Raw genomic sequence first — 19302 nt, 5'->3', positions numbered from 1 at the left:
GACATTAGGATGCAGATGCAAATACAAATGCCAGCTTGGGGAACAAGACAGCAGTGGGCTGCTCTGCTGCACCTGGGTTCACTCTTTTCTTTCCTCATTAATTGATGGGAAAGGGTTGAAAGAAATCAGGGGGAAATTTTGGCACAGCGCTACTCTGAACGTTCAGTGTGGGGGGACTTTCAGTGGTGAAGGAAATGCACTTTACACTTGTTCAAGAGTATACTTGTTTAATATGTCCCAGGGTAAGCCTTGGCACTTGAACATAGAAGCTGAGTCCCGGGGAACCCCAGTGCAAATTAAGCCTTGTATATTCTTCAGACAAGAGCTACTTCTGGAGTGCTTCTTTTGGCAGGCAATTGACTCTTGCTTAGATCCATAGTCACACACTTCAGAAATGGAAATAAAAGTGCAGAATGAGATGGTGCCTTATAACTCAACAGGACACTGCAAGTGCCATTTTTGGATCACAGGCACAGAAGGCAGGGGGGAAAAAAATACCAACAGGCCCAGTGGAATGATTAATAGTGTTATAAGTATTCTGCCCTTAAGTATAAACATAGTTTTATGAATGATGGTGTCTTCTCCTCTTTTAATCTTTTAATGACATTCCCAGCAGGGATATGAGATTCTGTAGCAGGACAATATATCAAAATATTAATTCCCTTCCATGTGGTACCCAGCATTTGTCACTATACACTTTTCTCATAAGTCATACTAAGCAAGTCCTGAGCGCTGTTTAAAATACAGCTAGTCTGGAGGGTGGCTTTTTTGTTTTTTTGTTTTTGGAGTGGGGAGTATTATATAAGAACTTAGCACCATAAGAAGAGCCCGCTGGATCAGGCCAATGGCCCATGTAATTCACCATCCTGTTCACACAGTGGCTAACCACATGTCTAGGGGAAGCTTGGAAAAAGGACATGGGCACAGCAGCACTCTCATCGCTTGTAATTCTTAGCAATTACCATTCAGAAACACAAGGCTTCAGACAGTGGAGGCAGAACACAGCCATCATGACACCGATAGCCTTATCCTCCAGGAATTGTAGCTTCTTCTGTCTGTCCTACCTTCCATTGTTCAGCTTCGTTGGATGCCCAGGCACTCTTGTGACAGTCTTGTAGCACAAGGGATATTAGGCCAGGGGGATTTGAGTTTAGGCAAAGCCAGAAGTTAAATGTCCTGTGCCAGATCTGTAATTCTACCGAGAGGAGATTAGCCTCTAGGCGTTTGGGACACAGGATGGTACAGAAAAATTATGAAACGAAGAAATACATTCTGCCTTATGCACATCTTCCGATGACAATTTTTTTCTTTCTTTCTAAAAGCTTACAGAACTTCCTTGGCTCTCTCTTTATGTTGATACTGCTTTATCTTCATCTGTTTAAGTAATGCCAGGCTCTTGATGCCAGGCTCTTGTTGTGCCCTCCAAGAGCAACTGTGATGCTTTTGAACTTGGGAGAGGCATCTATACTCTAAGCGAAGTTTGTTATCATAGGGGTTTCTTGCTTGCTGGATTTCAGACCTGTACAAAACAGCTTTCCTTTGTTAATGCTGTTCAAGCCATTTGGTAAAGCACATCTTCAGACTGTTCACACTGTAAAGCAATAATATGCAATATATTGTCAATTATCGGCATAAAAGGAGTCATCCCCTGCTTTACTGCACAGTTTGATTTCTTTCTGTTGCTTGGTAACTTTATTACATTATATTTAACTATTTTAAAAATGTATATCCTGAGTTGTACAAATTGTTTATAACACACTTCTCTATGTGTTTCAGATTCCCCCCCCCCCTTTTATGAAATTGGATGTAATATTCTCCCCTTTAGGTTTCATCTCTGATATTTAAATGTGTCAATGACATGTTCTATCTTAGAGCAAATACAGATTGAGAGCTGTGAAATTTTAAGTCTCATGCATTATCACACCATTATGCTCCTTTTGGAGAAAAGGTGGGATATAAATTTAATAAATAAATTCTGCTGAATGCCTGGGTTTAATGAGAATTTATAATCTGCAGGTTAGGCTCCGTAGAAATAAATAACACTCTGTATTTGTGTGGGGCGTGGGGGGGGGGAATTGACTCTTTGACCTTGGTCGACCAACGCATAATGGATGCTGGGGGCATTGCCAGTGGTTTAATATGGCCAAAGATTTATCCTTCCTCCTACTTTATGCATGACCAAGTAGCCCTCTTAAGGACATTCATCTTTCTCTCTCTCCACAACATATATAGCCAAGCTGTGGAAAGCAAAACAGCTGAACGGATGTCTGTCAAATGTGAGTGTCCTTTGTATCTCATGTTTGGAGTTATCCAATATGAATCTGTATGTAAAATTTAGCAGTTATGATGAATTTTTGCCTCCTTCCTCTGTTTGAAGCTGCTTTTGAAATTGGCCACAAATCACCATACAATTTGAATCATCTAAGCATTTGGGTTATCTTTTATCTCATTCTTTTAACCTCCACCCCACACAGCTAGATAAGAAGCTCACACTGCTGCCAATTACTTTTTCAATAGCCGTCACCCTCAGAACAAGACTAAGGGCACTTTTTATGGAACCAAGAGCTTTCGTGCATGGTTATTATTTGTTACTTAGGATATTTATAGCTCTGTCCTGTCTTTGCTCCAGTTTTCCCACAAGCGTGTCTGTCCTTGCAGAAGCACATCTGAACCCTGCACGAACATTTCGGACCAGGCATGTAAACTGTCTCCCTCTATATATTCCAACTACCCAAAGCTCCTCTCACTTAAAAAAGGGGGTGGGGGAGGGTTAAAGCATACAGAGTAATCTTGAAAATGTGTGTTGGGAGGAAGGGACAGACATAGAGGGACAAACTGCCTTTCCCTGTGCCCTCCTGGGCTCATGTTAGCAATGTCAAATGGTGCTTGTTATTTTCTGATTCAGTTTTTCTTCTTCTTCTGTATACAGTTTCTTTCCCAATGGAATCATTGACAGGGAAAGAAAGCACACCATATCCATGGCTGGTATTGTTTCTTCCTCATGCCACCCCAGAGAGGGAGAGCTAATGGATCTTATGGCCCCTGGAATTTGACAGATCTGACAGATCATATGACCTTTGTTTTGTGTCCCCCCCTCCCCGTGAACCATACTATACACCTAAAATGTGTTTTATTAGTTGCAATTCTTTAACTACTTCTACTTCACAGAAGTCAGTGAGACTACTCCAGATTTCATTTATTCATATTTTAAACATAAAAACCATTTCGCCATTTAAAACATGTTCACAGCATATGACCTTTCCAGGGACCACAGGATTGCAGCCAGAAGGCATTAATGGATACTGCATAAAGTGTTCAGTCTGTAATGACTATACATCTTCTCTCTCTCTCTCTCTCTCTCTCTCTCTCTCTCTCTCTCTCACACACACACACACACACACACGTGTGTGTGTGTGTGTGTGTGGAATGGAAATTCCCTTCATAGAGATAGGATGAGTATTACAAACAAGGGCTCTAGCTTAGTTTCCTCCCTGAAATATGAGTCCATACCTCTTGCCCAAAGTAGTATAGCTGAGGCTACAGTTCAGTCAGAAGTAGGTCTAAGACAGGGCTTCAAAGAAGCAGCCCCTTACTTGCACTGTGAGGTGGTGCAATATCTATGAAAACACAGGATCATAGGCCTCCCTGCACCTTTGACCCTGTCCTTCAAGCTAATATTGCATAGCTGATTACCTGCCTTGTTAACCAAATGGTAATTTGAACTCGTATAAACAGTTCAATTGATTCAAAGCATGCTTACCCTCTCTTTCATTGTTTTGTTTGCCTCTAGTTCTCTGATTTGGTTTGTTGAGTCTGTGAAACAGACGATGATGCTAAAAGTCCAAGCCCACAATCACACATGGAGCTATAAGTCTTTCCGTAAACTCTCTGGGGAGAAGTTGCCAGAACACTTCATTTGTGTGACCTGACAAAACTGCTTTCTAATCTTCCATGCAGGTTAAAAAATAGGATGCAAGAGCTCACTTCTGCGCATCTGGCATGAAAGATCACAGTGAAATCTGGGTACAGCATGCATGCATCAATCCTCCAAACCTGGAACTATTAATCTCCAAACCAATATGAAGACTGCCAAGTCCATTAGGAATATTCAAGGAATATTACTTTGTGGATTTTAATAATATCCACATAATTATGCAATGATTAATAATGCTTATTTTAGATTATTATTATTCATTAATAGTTAACATCAATATTTTTAATATACCCTTCTGGAAATTATGATGTGAGGTGCAAAATAGAGAAAAACAGCTGGAGGCACAGGGTGACTTTTTGTTGGTGAATTAATATCTGCTTACCTATATACATACCTATATAGAAAAAGAGGGCAGAAAAATAAAATCAGGAACTTAACTTTTAAAAAGATTTTTCAAAAATCCATGGCTAAGTTCAATAGGCATCAATACATGTAGATTATTTGGATGCATATGGCATTGTTGCTTGGACTAAAAAATGTCCATAAGGAACTAGAGTTCCTAAAAATAATAATACTTGCATTAAATTACAAGCAGAATCTCAGACTCTTTTTATTTTAAAAGAGCAAGTTATATCCTGAGATATATTATGCCCATTTGACTTAAACAGTGAGCTATCCACAGTTTCAGTTTGCAAGACTTGTTTTGCCTAAATGGAAATAAATAAAAACTGTTGTAGTCACAGCCTTTCATATGTGGGCTGGACTTGGAAAGATAAAATTAAACTGTATTTTATTTCTTCTATATGACTGCCTGTAGGTGGAGGGTGGTGCTCATTTTATACCAGGATCATGACTGTCAGCTTTTCCTGCTTACAATTACTTAGGCTATTTATAATGCCGCGCCATAGGTTGGAATGAAATAGAAAATGAAGGCGTGTTCACTCTGCAGCTCCATCTTTGCTATGATTTTGTGACACAGTAGTGGAAATTACTGCAAATCAGCACCTCCTACAGCTTGAATTCTCCCCCAAACAAAAGTCACGGCTACCTCAAATGCCCTGCAGTTGGCTTTTCTTTTCTTTTCTTCATGCCCAGAAAGTCAACTTTTTCAACACTGGGACTGAATCAGCCTAGGTTGCTCTGATGGATGACCTGTATTGAGAGTGGGATGGGTGACTCTGCTCCTGAACTTCTCGACAGCCTTTGGTACCATTGACTATGATATGCTCCTTGACCAACTCTGTGGGATGGGTATTAGGACCCCTCTAGGGTCATGGACAGAAAATAGCACTGGGAGATTTTGTTTCAGCTCATGGTCCTTGCACTATGGTCTTGACCCCAATATCGTTTAACAGCTATATGCTGCCATTAGGAGCTAGAGGGCAAAATGTCATCAATACACCGATGACTTGCAACTCTTAATTCTCCGTAACATCTGAGAGGATGTGTAAGATCTGAACCATTGTCTGGACACAGTGGTAGATTGAATGAGGGCTACTAAACTTAGTTCAAACCCATGGGAAGATGGAGTCAGTGAGGGTGGGTAGTTCCTGTGCATGGGAGATTGGCTAGCTGCCTGTATAGACAGAGGGTTCATCAACACCTCTGCTTGTGCCATGCCTAGAAAGCATGGGTTGAAGCTGTTTCTCGCTTGGCCACATTTCCTAGGCACCTGTGTCCTAGGCACAGGTCTGAACAGCTTCCCCTTTGTCTCACTCCTTTCCAAGGGAAAACCTGGTGAGAGCCAGTGTGGTATAGTAGTTAAGAGTGGTAGTCTCATAATCTGGGTAACCGGGTTCGCTTCCCCGCTCCTCCACATGCAGTTGCTGGGTGACCTTGGGCCAGTCACACTTCTTTGAAGTCTCTCAGCCCCACTCACCTCACAGAGTGTTTGTTGTGGGGGAGGAAGGGAAAGGAGAATGTTAGCCATTTTGAGACTCCTTCAGGTAGTGTTAAAGCAGGATATCAAATCCAAACTCCTCCTTCTCCTTTCTTCTTCTTCTTCTTCTTCTTCTTCTTCTTCTTCTTCTTCTTCTTCTTCTTCTTCTGTGACAGTACTAAGACCTGGGAGACCATGGCTGAAATACCCACTCAGCCATGAAGTTCACTGGATGACATTGGGCCAGTCGCTTGGTTTCAGCCTAACCTCTACCCCACAGGGTTGTTGTGAGGATAAAATGGGAAGGAGGAGAACTGTGAACACCACTTTGAGCTTCTTGGATAGGGATGTAAAAATAAAATAAATGCCAAAAATAAAACACACCTTTAAACATGACTGGAGACTATCTCACCATATTTGGTGCATATGCCCTTTCAGAACATGGATGGCAGGGCTCAAGTGTGCTAGGGCAAGTGTTTCCCCATTGTGACCCAGGCTGTGTCCTGCCATGGCTGTTTGCCCAGTAGAGCTAGCATGCAAACAGGCACTCACACGGCAAGTGTTTAGCCAAGGTCGCAGAATGTCCTGTTGTTTCAGCAGCTGAGTTACAGGAGAGATATATATGCAGGGAGCAACAGAGACAAGAGCTCTTCCAGGAAATTGAATTTTATTTAGAAAGTATAACGAAAGAGCAAATGAATAGTGAACTGTTGAAAGCTTTCCAGGAGAGAGGGGAAGAGAGCATTCAGTGAATGGTTCAGCTGCGCTGTGCAACTTCCGCTTCAGAGGTGGCAGAGGGAAGAATGAGACTGCAGTGAGAAAAGAAAAGTTCTAAAAGATTGTGTTCTTTATGCTCTGTTCAAACACAGGCAAAGGAAACGGCAATCAACGTCATCAAGGTAAATCTAATGGTGTAGAAAGCCAATAAGTTTCCTCAGTCACAGCAAGATTTTCCAGATACAGTGCTTGGAGTTCCAAAGGCTAATTAAGCAGACAGGTTCTAACAGCAAAACTAACAAAGGGTAATATTGGGAGATGACTCAGGGCAATTCTGGTGTTCTACCAGGTGTTCCAGACCTGTGTCAATAAATAATAATAATAATAATAATAATAATAATAATAATAGGCCTGTACAGACTCCAGAACTGGAAATATGTATCCCTATGCCCAAAAGCAGGAGAAAGGACCATTATATGTGTCGATAATCAAGGGACAGGCACACTGTGGTAGAGCAGAATTTTGCACTAGCACTGTTCTCTGAATTTGCTTTCTGCAGGAGCCACATTACTACTGCTGCAATTTGATTGCTTTAGGTGTTTATAATTGTTTAATTTACTGATGATGTTCTACGGTTTTAATTACTGAGTGCAAGAGAGGTGGAATGTAAATGTTTTCAATATGTTGATACATTTGTTCTCATCAAATATCATGCTGGAATACTGTCTGGGTTCTCTAGGGAAGAGTTGTAGCTCAGCGATAGAGCACCAAAAAAATCAGATGAAATGCAAACAATTCACAACTAAAAAACTAGAAATGCAGTCCTTTAAAACGGAAAGTGAAAATATCCATGAGCAAGTCACAAAAACAGTAAAAAGTAGATTGAAATAAAAACCACTAATAAAGACTCTAAATGGAGGGTTGTACTTTATAAATATTGGGGCATATTTAGAATAACAGTGATAACTGGGTATGGATGGCTTTAATCTCCTGCTCTGTTTTGAAATTTGTGTTATAATATGATGCACAGTACATTTTATTGCCTTCACATTCTGCTTTTATTGTGTGAATGATTTAGTAGTTTTGGTTTTAAGCTATTGTTAGACACCTTGAGTTTTGAGTATTATCTCTATTGGGGAACCTTCTTTAAGATATATCAACTGGACTGTTTCTCTAAGGTGCTTATAGATGTGATACACTATCTGTTACAAGAAAATGTTGGTATGTGGCAGCGCCCTTCTATTAGGCTGATGACCACGGTATCAACAAGTGCATGTAAAAAAAATGATCCACCAAAGATATAACACCATTGAGCTTACATATCACTTTACACCATCTGTTGCATAATAATTTTCAGTAGAATCAGTTCACATCTTCAGTTGCTAGCAAACAAGTGCAAATAAATGAAGCCATGTGCAAGCACATGCAAATCACTCCTTAGTATGAATTACAGTGTAATACTTTCTATGTCTGCTCAAGAAATGAGTCCTGTTTAACTCAGCAAGATTACAGCCTGATGCATACACATGCTATGTGACCTCAAAGTGGCATGGCCCATATCCAATGGTTTGCAGCCCACGTTTGCATTCCTACAGTGCTCTCGGACCCACAACAGGAAGAACCATTTAAACTGTTGGACGGCATCAATGTAAATCCATAACTAGGGTGTGGGTAGGTGTTCTAATGTTTGCATTCATGCTTTTGAGTCTTTATGACTCTGTCATATTTTTTGGCACTTTTCAATAAAAGCTACATTGAGAAAGGAGAGCGATAAATCTCAGGTGGGAGATTCTTTGAAGTTCCTGAACCAAGAAAGAAAAATAAAAAAAATAAACTAAAATAAATTGTCTAGTAGCAGCTTAGAGACCAACTAAGTTTGTTCTTGGTATAAGCTTTTGTGTGCATGCACACTTCTTCATATACATTTATTTATTTATTTATTTATTATTTTTATTTAATTTTATATACGTTTTGACTGCATCAGACCAACATGGCTATCTACCTGAATCAAGAAAGAAAAAGATGCTCTGGATGGAATTCAGTGTCACACTTTCCCAATAGTTCCACCAGTGCAAGTATTTTAGCTTGCCAAACAGAATGATACCCCTCCTCTCTTCCTGAGTGCTGTTCTGGGGGTTCTCCTGACCCCCCCGAGCCCATTTCAGAGTGCACAGGGGGAGGAGACAGGGGAAGCCCCATTGCACAAGGGAAGGGCTTCCACCGATGCAGCTAGTTAGGTGAATTCTGCCTCCTGCCTCTCAAGACTTTCTCAGTCTCAAGCAAGCAAGGAAGCAAACGTAGCAGGAACCATAAAGCAGGCATACTTTGCACACAGGAGCGTACGTATGCTTCACCAAAATATTTCATTTTCCAGCAAGCGCTTGCTTTATTCAGCAGTGTAATCTTCTGAAAGGATTTGAGATGTGAACCTGGGTGAAATGCACAGCGGTAGCTCGGTCTAGAAGTTGCAAGAGCATAAATCACAGTGGCAAAGTCAGCATTAGCGAACAAAGGTCAAAACCTCCTGGAAAAAAACACACCCTAGTATCAGAAACATATTTCTTGTCTGAAGATATGTCATCTACAGCCAGGCTTTCAAAGAAATATGCTTCCAATAGTTCCAATGTAGGCAGCTATACAAAAAGAATGACTGGGCTCTTACAAAACCACCCTGCTGTTTGAGAAAAGGTGGGAAAGCAATGGGTGCTTATCTAAATAAGGACCTCCACTTGTCCTCGTATAAACTCTTGAGCCGCTTGTAATGAACTCTGAAGATACTCTGTGTGCAGCACCTATACATGAAGATCAACAGATCCACAAATGATATTTAATTGATAGTGTCCCCTCCCACCATCTGCATTCTGTTTGCTTTGCATTGAAATGAATGGGGTGGGATAACGTAATGACAATGTAACTATGCAATTTACATAAAGGCAACATAGCGATGCTATTTATGTGATTTATTACATAAGTTACATCATTTTGCCACAGCAGACAGCAAAACGAATAAGGTAGGTTTCGGTGCAAGACACACCACAGCAGAATGCAAACAATGCTGTATGATGAGTACAGGGCAGAGTGGAAAACGATGCCTTCTTACCTCCTAAGTGATGGGTGGCCTTCGCAAATCCCCTGAGCTAGCCAACAGAAGAGGCGGCTGTTCTGGTATGATTCAACCACCAATCTGACCAGCTTCTGTATGTGGAATGGGGGAAGCACAATGTCACCTCATCCTTTGTATCAGACGGAAAAATGTTTAGGGCTGGCCCTGCAGAGATGTGAATAAAATGTAATGCCTGTCTAGTGCCCATTGCTGGGGGTGTGGGGAATAGAAGAGAAGGCTCCTTGAGATGACATATTAGAAGCTTGATATAGCTTAGACAAAGACATAAATTACATGTACAAAAGGCAATGCCTGGCCTGAGGAATCTGTAATCTTTGACACTCATCCACTTGACATTGAAAGGGCTTTCATACTCCCTTCCTTTCTAACTACAGTATGAAAGAAGCAAATCTATTTTTAAAATTTGACTTCTAATCTAATCATTGTTGTTTCATTGGCAGACTAAGCCCCTTTCTCTTTTTATTAGAAAGTCCAAATACAGAAATTAATAATAGTCATCTGCAATGATATTAAGCAGTTCACAAACTTAGGCAAAAAATGTTTTACTTCCACCGTGCAATGTTAATGAAAACAAACAAATATCATAGATCAACAGCATGAAAGATTAATTTTTTCCACATTAATAAAGTGAAAGCAGTCTACTGACTCAAAGGCACTCCTGTCATAGATAATTGCTCATTACATTATTTTTAGAGTAAATTCACATTATATCAATTAACAAAAGTGTCTAAATTTAAAACCATAGTACTGCCAGGGTTGCAAAACAAGTTTAGAAAGTGGATTGAAATTAGGACCTTTCACTTTTAAATCAACCAGCTTTGAACACTCTTAATTTCAATGGGATTTAAATGCAATCATGGATTTGTTCACACATCAATTTGTATTACTTGTTTTCTCCATACCTGATTATAGTACACTAGATGGCTAGCAGCTAAAATGTCTGAATTCAGTGTGTGAATTGAAAAGCATTTCATCTGAATTTTATGTGAATGGATATAAACGCCCAACAGCGAAATGACTGCGTTGCATTCGTGAATATGTGTACCTGAACCAACCTCATGTGACTCAATTGTGTGAAACAAAACTGCAACTTTCAGATTTGTGTGTTCCTTTCCAGAACCCCACGACTGAGAATATTTGGATGTGAGATGTTGATATAGTCAAGAACCTGATTAAGATGAGCAGCTTTTGTTCTTTGAAGCTTTTATGTTACACTATTTAATAGTTTAATTTAGCATAACTTGAATTTAATACCCCAGTTTCTGTAAAAATTCTCATGGAGTCTTTATAGTAAAAACACAATAGGACAAAATATAATAGGTCAAAAATTAAAAGCAAATTTTAAGAAGAACAATCAAATAGCAGCCTTTGAAGTATTAATAAACAGCAGCACAAAACTAAAAACTCTAGCGGGTAGCATAAAGAGTTGAAAACAGTAAATTTTGGGTCACTGGAATAAAAAGGTAAACACTTTTAAGAGTGGTCCTCACCCAGGAGGGAATTTGATAATCTTGGCATCGCTACTATTATACCCGTCCTTCTGATCTCACAATTGGATGGAGCAGAGAACAGGGTCTCCAGGGCTGACCATAGAGGACAGAAATGCTTATCAACATGTCCAGCTGATTCTCTGCACCCTCCTCAAAAACCAAAACAAACCCAAAACCATGTGTGCATGTGCATCCTCCATCATTGTTCTGGGACTGACTTTGGTATCTTGATGGTCAAGACAAATTCCAGAGTCCAACACTCCACACTCCCCTCCAATGCCTAGTCCTGGTACAGTCGTACCTTGGATCCCGAACACCCTGGAACTTGGACATTTTGGCTCCCGAACTCCGCAAACCCGAAGTGATTGTTCTGGTTTGCAAACCTTCTTTTGGAACCGAATGTCCGACGGGTCCTGCGGCTTCTGATTGGCTGCAGGAGCTTCCTACAGCCAATCAGAAGCTACAGTTTGGTTTTTGAATGTTTTGGAAGTCGAACGGACTTCTGGAAGGGATTCCATTCGACTTCCAAGGTACGACTGTATAGCTGGAGGGAGAGAGATAAAAGATTAGAGACACATGACAGTTCTATTGGGGTTGAATCATGTTGTGAGAGAATGGTCCCACTTTCCCTGTGACAGCCATTTTACTATTTCCATGTTCCATCATGCTGGAACTCAAAACGTGAAACAGAGGCAGAAGGGGAGAACTATAATGAGAGCATTGGGGCAGTGTTCAGGGGAGCTAGCCATACATTTATTCAGGATACTCTATTCTTTTCCTCCTCCACCCCTCCGGTCTCTCTCTCTCTCTCTCTCTCTCTCTCTCTCTCTCTCTCTCTCTCTCTCTCATACACCCCCCACAAGCAGACACTCAACAATCTGTGGCCACAGATCATTAGGCTATTTGGGGGTGGGTTTTTTTGAGGGGGATTTTTAGGGTTTTTGCCTAAATATTCTTATTCTTTTGCAAACTCAGGTGTTCCCCTGTCTTGTTTCTACCAACCCCCTTTGCCGCAGAGCAGTCACAAACCCAACACCTGAGTTCACAATTGGTATATATGATGATAGTTTCTTACAACATGATTCCTTCTTTTTAAAAAAAGCAGCACAGACCTGAATTTCTTTATGGTGGAATCTTCTACCCAAGAACTCTGATTAATAACATTTTCTTTCCTGAGTCACGTAGCTGCTTGAAGCTTATAATGTAAGTGCCACCCACTAATTTATTTGTTGAGTCAAGTGAAATGATTTCATATTTCAGCAATCACAAAGGCCAAGGATGTGCAATCAGTTCTGAAGCAGAACACCCTACTGATTTTCGTTAAGTAGCTCTTCAAGACAAAAAGAGTAAAAATGACACATTCTATCCCTGTATTGGGAAGACTAAGCTCAATGGTCTGTTCCTCTTTTACTCTTAAATTGGCTGCTGGGACTCTATGGGCTGCATTGGGTAGGGAGGGGAAAGAGGTAGCCAAACAGGCAAGGTGATACTAACAGCAGAAATACAAAAAGTCTTTCGATTTGATTAATTTGGTTTGGATTTAATGACCTCTCTGTGCATTCCAGCCCCATTCTAGCTCTCCTCTGTCTCTCTCTCTCAGTCTCTGGTTTGTTTTGCTACAATATCATACAATATCTTCCAGGAGGAGGTAGTGTTAATTAACACTCTGAGCTTTATACTGAACTTCTAATGGGAAGTGGGGCTGCTTGTACACATTATACACCACTCAGGCTATGAAGAGAGTGCTGTGGTTGGGAAATGATTCTAACCAATGCTTTCATTTATAAAATACTTTGATAAACAGAAACCCTTAAAAATCAGGCCTGCACAAACTTGTGATCAACCAAGGCAAAAGCAGCCCACCACCAATATATCTGCAACTTCGCAAAGAGGAAGCAAAACCAAGAGCTTTGTTGACACCCTAGCAAGCCACCACACAGGGCTGGAAGTCTACAATCAGGTTAGGGGTTCATCTATTAAAGAGAATCATTTTATGCATAAAATGGCAATCAAAAAAGGCTATGAGCTAGTTTGCACATGAAGCCAAAGCTAACCATAGCTTAGTGTGAATGCATAAGAGTGAAGTTTCCTGCAGAGGAAATCACAGCCAGCCATGTTGTGTGAACCTGGGTACATGGTTTGTCTTGCTCCAGACAAACAATGAGTCGTAAACCCAAGCATAAGCTTTGGTAGCAGCTTGTGGTTTGGAAAAATGTAAACCACAAGCTTAAGCTTGAACAGTATGTTAAACCAAACCATGTCTTAGCTCACAGCAATGCAGCAGCAGGACCAGAGTAGCCCTCACATTATGAGATCCACACACTCACACATTTTCACGCTCACACATTTTCAGGGGGTGATTTAGTGTTACATGCACTGTAACACTAAGGAAGATTTTGGACATCATATGGCAAGAAAGAGTTTCAAACAAAGATGGGCTCTCCCAAGCCCACATCCCCAGCATTCTTGCATTATTATTATTATTATTATTATTATTATTATTATTATTATTATTATTATTAGTTTCATATGGCCTGAATTAAGTTTCAGTTTGTCCTACCACATCCAGTTTGTCCTACCACATCAGACAGCACTTCAGGAACTTGTAACTAGTTTCCTAGGATGAGTTGATAATGAGAGCTGGAGCTGAGTTTCCTTAGCATTTTGATGCCTCTTCACCCAAAACCTTTCACCCAGTACAGTGGTACCTCGGGTTAAGTACTTAATTCTTTCCGGAGGTCCATTCTTAACCTGAAATTGTTCTTAACCTGAAGCACCACTTTAGCTAATGGGGCCTCCCGCTGCCGCTGCGCCGCCACCGCGTGATTTCTGTTCTCATCCTGAAGCAAAATTCTTAACCTGAGGTAATATTTCTGGGTTAGTGGAGTCTGTAATCTGAAGTGTATGTAACCTGAAGCGTATGTAACCTGAGGTACCACTGTAGTTTAATATAGATGTTTAAAAGTATGGTGGGGGCAGGGGCATATGGAACTCTGCAGCACCCCATAGGCCAGTTGTTGAGGAACTGAACATTATTTTCCCCCAATCATATCTTCTGAGACTTGCCCTCACTGAACTCACAAGAGCTCCCCAAAACATGGTATGGCCCAGTTCTGCAAAGCAGTAGACCATGGATTCCGTGAGGTCTATGACACTCCAGCTTTTTTACTCTGCCCCCGCCTAATTTCTTTTTGAAATGTAAACTACATCTTAAACAGTTCCATTGAATGAACATTATTATTTTTCTGGGAAGCCAGAGAATGAGAATTAATTATGATAGGATTTCTTCGATTTTACAATTACTAACATAAACTAAAATTCATATTACCATTACATTTAAAAGGACACAGCTCTACCCGTTAATTTGGAAAACCCATTAAACCAGTGTTTAATAAATAAGAGGATGGAATCTTGAATGTGATTAGACAGTTTCTTTTAATGGGAGGCATTCAGATGTAACACATTGATAGGTAACAGATAAAGACTAATCCTCTGACATAAACTGACAGCGCTCTATTGGATTAAATTGTGCTACTTCAGTGGAGCTTTGCTAATATATAGCAGCTGGGAAATTAGACCATAATACATGTATTATCTTTGAAGCACAGGCTCTCAAACTTAGCCAAACTTACTATCACCATCCATTCTTGTAATTGTCCAGCCCCTACTAACCCTCTCAAAGGGGGCTTTGCATGTTTCTGTACTTTGATATAAGACTTGGGTTCACAGATATCTTATGTGAGTGGAAAGAAACTAATCCAGAATGTGGAAGCTAGACTGGTGACTGGGAGTGGCTGCCAAGACCATATAACACTGGTCCTGAAAGACCTACATTGGCTCCCAGTACGTTTCCGAGCACAATTCAAAGTGTTGATACTGACTTTTAAGGCCCTAAATGGCCTCAGCCCAGTATACCTGAAGGAGCATCTCCACTCCCATTATTCAGCCCGGACACTGAGAGCCAGCTCTGAGGGCCTTCTGGCAGTTCCATCACTGCGAGAAGTGAAGTTACAGGGAACCAGGCAGAGAATCTTCTCGGTAGTGGCACCCACCCTGTGGAACGCCCTCCTACTGCATGTCAAGGAAATAAACAACTATCTGACATTTAGAAGACATCTGAAAGCAGCCCTGTTTAGGGAAGTTTTTAATATTTTAGCGTGTTTTTACTATTCTGTTGGGAGCTGTCCAGAGTGGCTGGAGAAACCCAGCCGCATGGCTGGGGCATGTATGTATGTATGTATGTATGTATGTATAAATAGATAGATAGATAGATGATAGATAAATAAAATTCTTGCATAAGACAGTCCCGTGAAAGCTCAATGGTAGAGAAAATGTTTTTCAAGCAAAAGGTCCCAGGTGCATTTCCTGGGATTTCCAGGAAGGGCTGAATAAAGTCTCTGTCTGAAGACATGGGCATCTGCCACCAGTCGGTGTGTACTGTAGACAATACTAGGCTATACTATGCTAGTTAAACCAAAATTCTAATTCAATATAAGGCAGGTTCCCAATTTCCCCCATTCTGCTACAGACCCCTGTGTCCTTGGCTTTCCAAGGAGTGCAGGTGGCTGCAGTGGAACCAGGAAAACTTTAGTATGAACAGAGTTCTGCTCGCACACATATGGATCCAACCAAAAGTTGCTGTCCATTGTACTGATATTTAGATCCCTCATAATACCCTGCATATCTCAGCACATATAGAGTGGTACTTTGGTTCTCAAATTTAATCCGTTCCAGAAGTCTGTTCCAAAACCAAGGCATGCATAGAAAGTAATGCAAAATGGATTAATCTGTTCCAGACTTTTAAAAACAACCCCTAAGACAGCAATTTAATATGAATTTTATTATCTAACGAGACCACTGATCCATAAAATGAAAGCAATAATCAATGCACTGTACTATAAAATAAATAAGACAGTATTGTAGATGATAAAAATTAAAATTAATTTTTTTCTTACCTGCACTGATGATAGTCATTGTTTGGATGTGGGTCTTTTATCAATTTCCTCATCACACAATCACTCACTGACTCACTCACTCACTCAATTGCTGAACTGGGTTCCACACAGTCACAAAAACAAATTAACTGAAAAAGCCTCAAAAACAAAAATGCAAAATAAATAGCAAAAACAAAAACACCAAACTTAATCCATTCTGGAAGTACGTTTGACTCCGGAAATTCGAAAACCAAGGCTCAGCTTCTGATTGGTGCAGATGCCCCAGAAACAATAGCCGAAAGCCGCATCAGACATTCGGCTTCTGAAAAACATTAGAAAACTGGAACACTTATTTCCCGTTTTCCAGCGTTTGAGAACCAAGGTGTGTGAAAACCAAGGTACCACTGTATATGTATTACTTGTAATCCAATGTATGTTGATGCTTTAAAGCCTGGAGGGGTAGCCTATGGCCCTCCAGATGTTACTGAGCTCCAACACTCATCATCCCTTGGTGACTGGGGCTGATAGAAGTTGTGGTCCAACGACATCTGAAGGACCCCATTCCTGCTTTAGAATCAAATTCTGCATATCTTCATCAAAGCTGAACCAGTGCATGAGGATCAGAAATATTTTATAATTTGTTTTTCTTTGAAACCGTCTGACTTTTAAACATGTTTGGGATTGTGCTATCTTGTGTGATTAAAATCAGTGGGACGATAGTTAATAATGACTAACATGCTGTTGATATTAATGGAATTTAAACTGAGCAGAGTTTTTCTGCATTGTTGCCCAAGAATCTAGATTCTGATGGCTTTATTTTGAGTATGTTCTCTGAGGAAAAGAAAGGACTTTGCATTCCTGTTTGCATTACAAGTCAAAATTCAGGGTAAACTGTCATAAGTAGAAGTCTCTTAATTATCTGATGAATGAGCTGATTCCTGAGAGTTTATTTTGTGTTTGCTGGTTTACAGAGAGATGGGGTGATGCCTATCAGAATGCCATTTGATTTGGAATAAGAGGGTCTTATCCTCCCTGGATTGGTTGGAACTTGTCTCAGATATACGTGAACAATGCATTTCTCATTATAACAGAAACAAAAGACTTGACAACGAGATTATTGGCAATCCATTAATTACAACCATTATAAGAGTTAATACAGCATCCTGGAAAACATATCTTTGTACTTTTTGGCAGATTTTACCTTGTGTCCTGTAAAACCAATAAGAACAAAACAGCTAAGTTAATCAGTTTAATTAAGCTCTTTGCATCCCAATTTATTGTTTCCATGTGATTACAAGAAAGAATTGTAGAACTAATTATCCCATTGTTACACTCTGTTCTGCAGAATGTATCTAATCAAAGATTTTTTATATATAAAAAAACACATGCTGCACAATTAATTTTAAATCAAACACAATTCTTACGCAAAGTGCTGTATTTTTCACCCTCCCCCAGGAACACTGTTCTTCTAACATCATTTAATTATTAGGACACAATTAAAGTTTTAAAAATTATTTCACAGTTTGGCTCACTTGGGGGATGGAATGGAGGGAGGTGCTGACGTCGGTGCGATGCAAAGTCCACCATTCTTAAATGGGAATCTTGCTAAGAGCTTTGGCAAAATTATTCTCTGTGTACTTTGTGGTCTCATTCCAATTATAGCTAATCAAATGACTTGCTGCTGTGAGCTCCTGAATGCCAGCTTTCATGACATCAGATCAGCTAGAGTATACATTAAACTGTAATTTACAGCTGCTTGTGAAGGAAAGCACACACACAGAGTCTACCTCCCCAAATAAATCCCACAAGACACAATCTTATTAGGGAATATACAACAAAGCTGTCATCTATTTGCTACTGGGCTGAAATGAAGGTCTCACTCTGGTGTATAAAGCCCTTCTTAGACTTCTTCCTGTCCTTGGAGATGAGGATCCTGAGTTTCCCAGGTGTCCTCTTCATGTCAGAGAGAATCTGCTGGGATCCTTACTCTGAGAACTTAGACACATGTGTCATCAAAGAACCCACTATATTGATGTGTTATTTGATTTCTTCTTTTCACTATCCTTCAGCCCTCTTTCCCCACCCCACTTCTCTCTCATCACTAGGATATAAAATCCCAGATTCCTTATTAGGTCCTCTTTTTGTGTATCTCCTTCCTTGTTTTCTCTGAGGCAAGACATTTCGTTCTTTATTGCATTTACATTCTACCTTTTTATCTGAGGACATCAAGGTGATGCACATGGTTCACACCTTCAAGAGTATGAAACTGCATTTAGCTTTGAAATGAAATATCCCCCTTATCAAATTAACACATACCTGTCTTCAGAAATGTGGCGGTGATAGCGGGCTCTAGAAGTACTACGTGTGTTGGGAGGATTGTGTAGTGAAAGAGAAGCATTTACATATAAGTCGTGCAATGTTTTTGATGGTTTTTGAATGTCATAGATAATTTAAATAAGAGACAGTGTTACGAAAATTAGAAAATGAAAGGTTAAGCAGCTGCCAATCTGTTCACAAGCCAGGAAAATATTGAGATCAATGGAAGCATAACGATCGCTAGAACTGACGAGGGGAGGAAATTCAGGGATGCAGCTTCCACCTTCTTTGGTCGGAACAAAGAACAGAAGAAACAAAACATGACATCAGTGCTTCCCTTCCTTATCAATCATCCCAGTGATGTTGCACTTAATTGCCAGAATACTGGAAGCACAGAGCAGCTTTACATTTTATGGAGCTCTTGAGCAGAATACTGCCACGACCCTGGCGTAAAACAGTGACTAGGACACAGAGTCTGAGGCTGCAGCGCTGAGGGACTAGGCCTGGTTCAGGGCTCTGAGTCAGCTGCTGGTTAGAGGACTACTAAGCCTGAGGCTAGCATGCAGGGGCTTATAGAAAACCTCCCATAGCATTGGGGTGTGCAGGGTCAGGAGGACCCTCACAGGCACCTTCTCCTGAGCCTGAGGAATGCCTTTCACAGTACCTAATTGGTCCAGTGATGCTGAGAACCCACCAAACAGAAGGCCATAGATCATAGGCGTACCTGTCTTCAGGCCAGAGACAAGCTAAATTCTTCACAAGGAGCCTGGGAGAAGTGATCTGGGGACAGAGGGTTAAGGCTCAGCTTGCTTTTGACCTTTGTTGGAGCAAGCGATACACTTGAAGCTGTCCGTGGTCCTGTAACTATGGATCTCTCTCGCCCTGTGGGATTTTCTGCAGAACCGGAG

At 40.6% G+C, this 19302-nt stretch overlaps 1 long non-coding RNA gene across 2 annotated transcripts in view; it reads left to right on the top strand.

The window, feature by feature from the left end:
* The first annotated feature begins 6401 nt into the window (after nucleotides 1-6401).
* LOC307215991 overlaps nucleotides 6402-19302 on the top strand; it is a 204744-nt gene continuing 191843 nt past the window's right edge. Inside the window, exons 1-2 of one of the 2 annotated variants that reach the window (XR_013838853.1) lie at nucleotides 6402-6712; nucleotides 17050-17519. This is a non-coding gene — a long non-coding RNA (uncharacterized lncRNA). Of the gene's footprint in view, nucleotides 6713-17049; nucleotides 17520-19302 lie in introns of those variants that run through there. The other variant, XR_013838852.1, reaches the window with a different exon arrangement.

The sequence above is a fragment of the Podarcis cretensis genome (assembly GCF_951804945.1).
Source record: "Podarcis cretensis genome assembly, chromosome: 1".
NCBI lineage: Eukaryota > Metazoa > Chordata > Lepidosauria > Squamata > Lacertidae > Podarcis > Podarcis cretensis.
The sequence above is the reverse complement of the archived record's forward strand: the minus strand, read 5'-3'. Positions and strand labels throughout refer to the sequence as shown.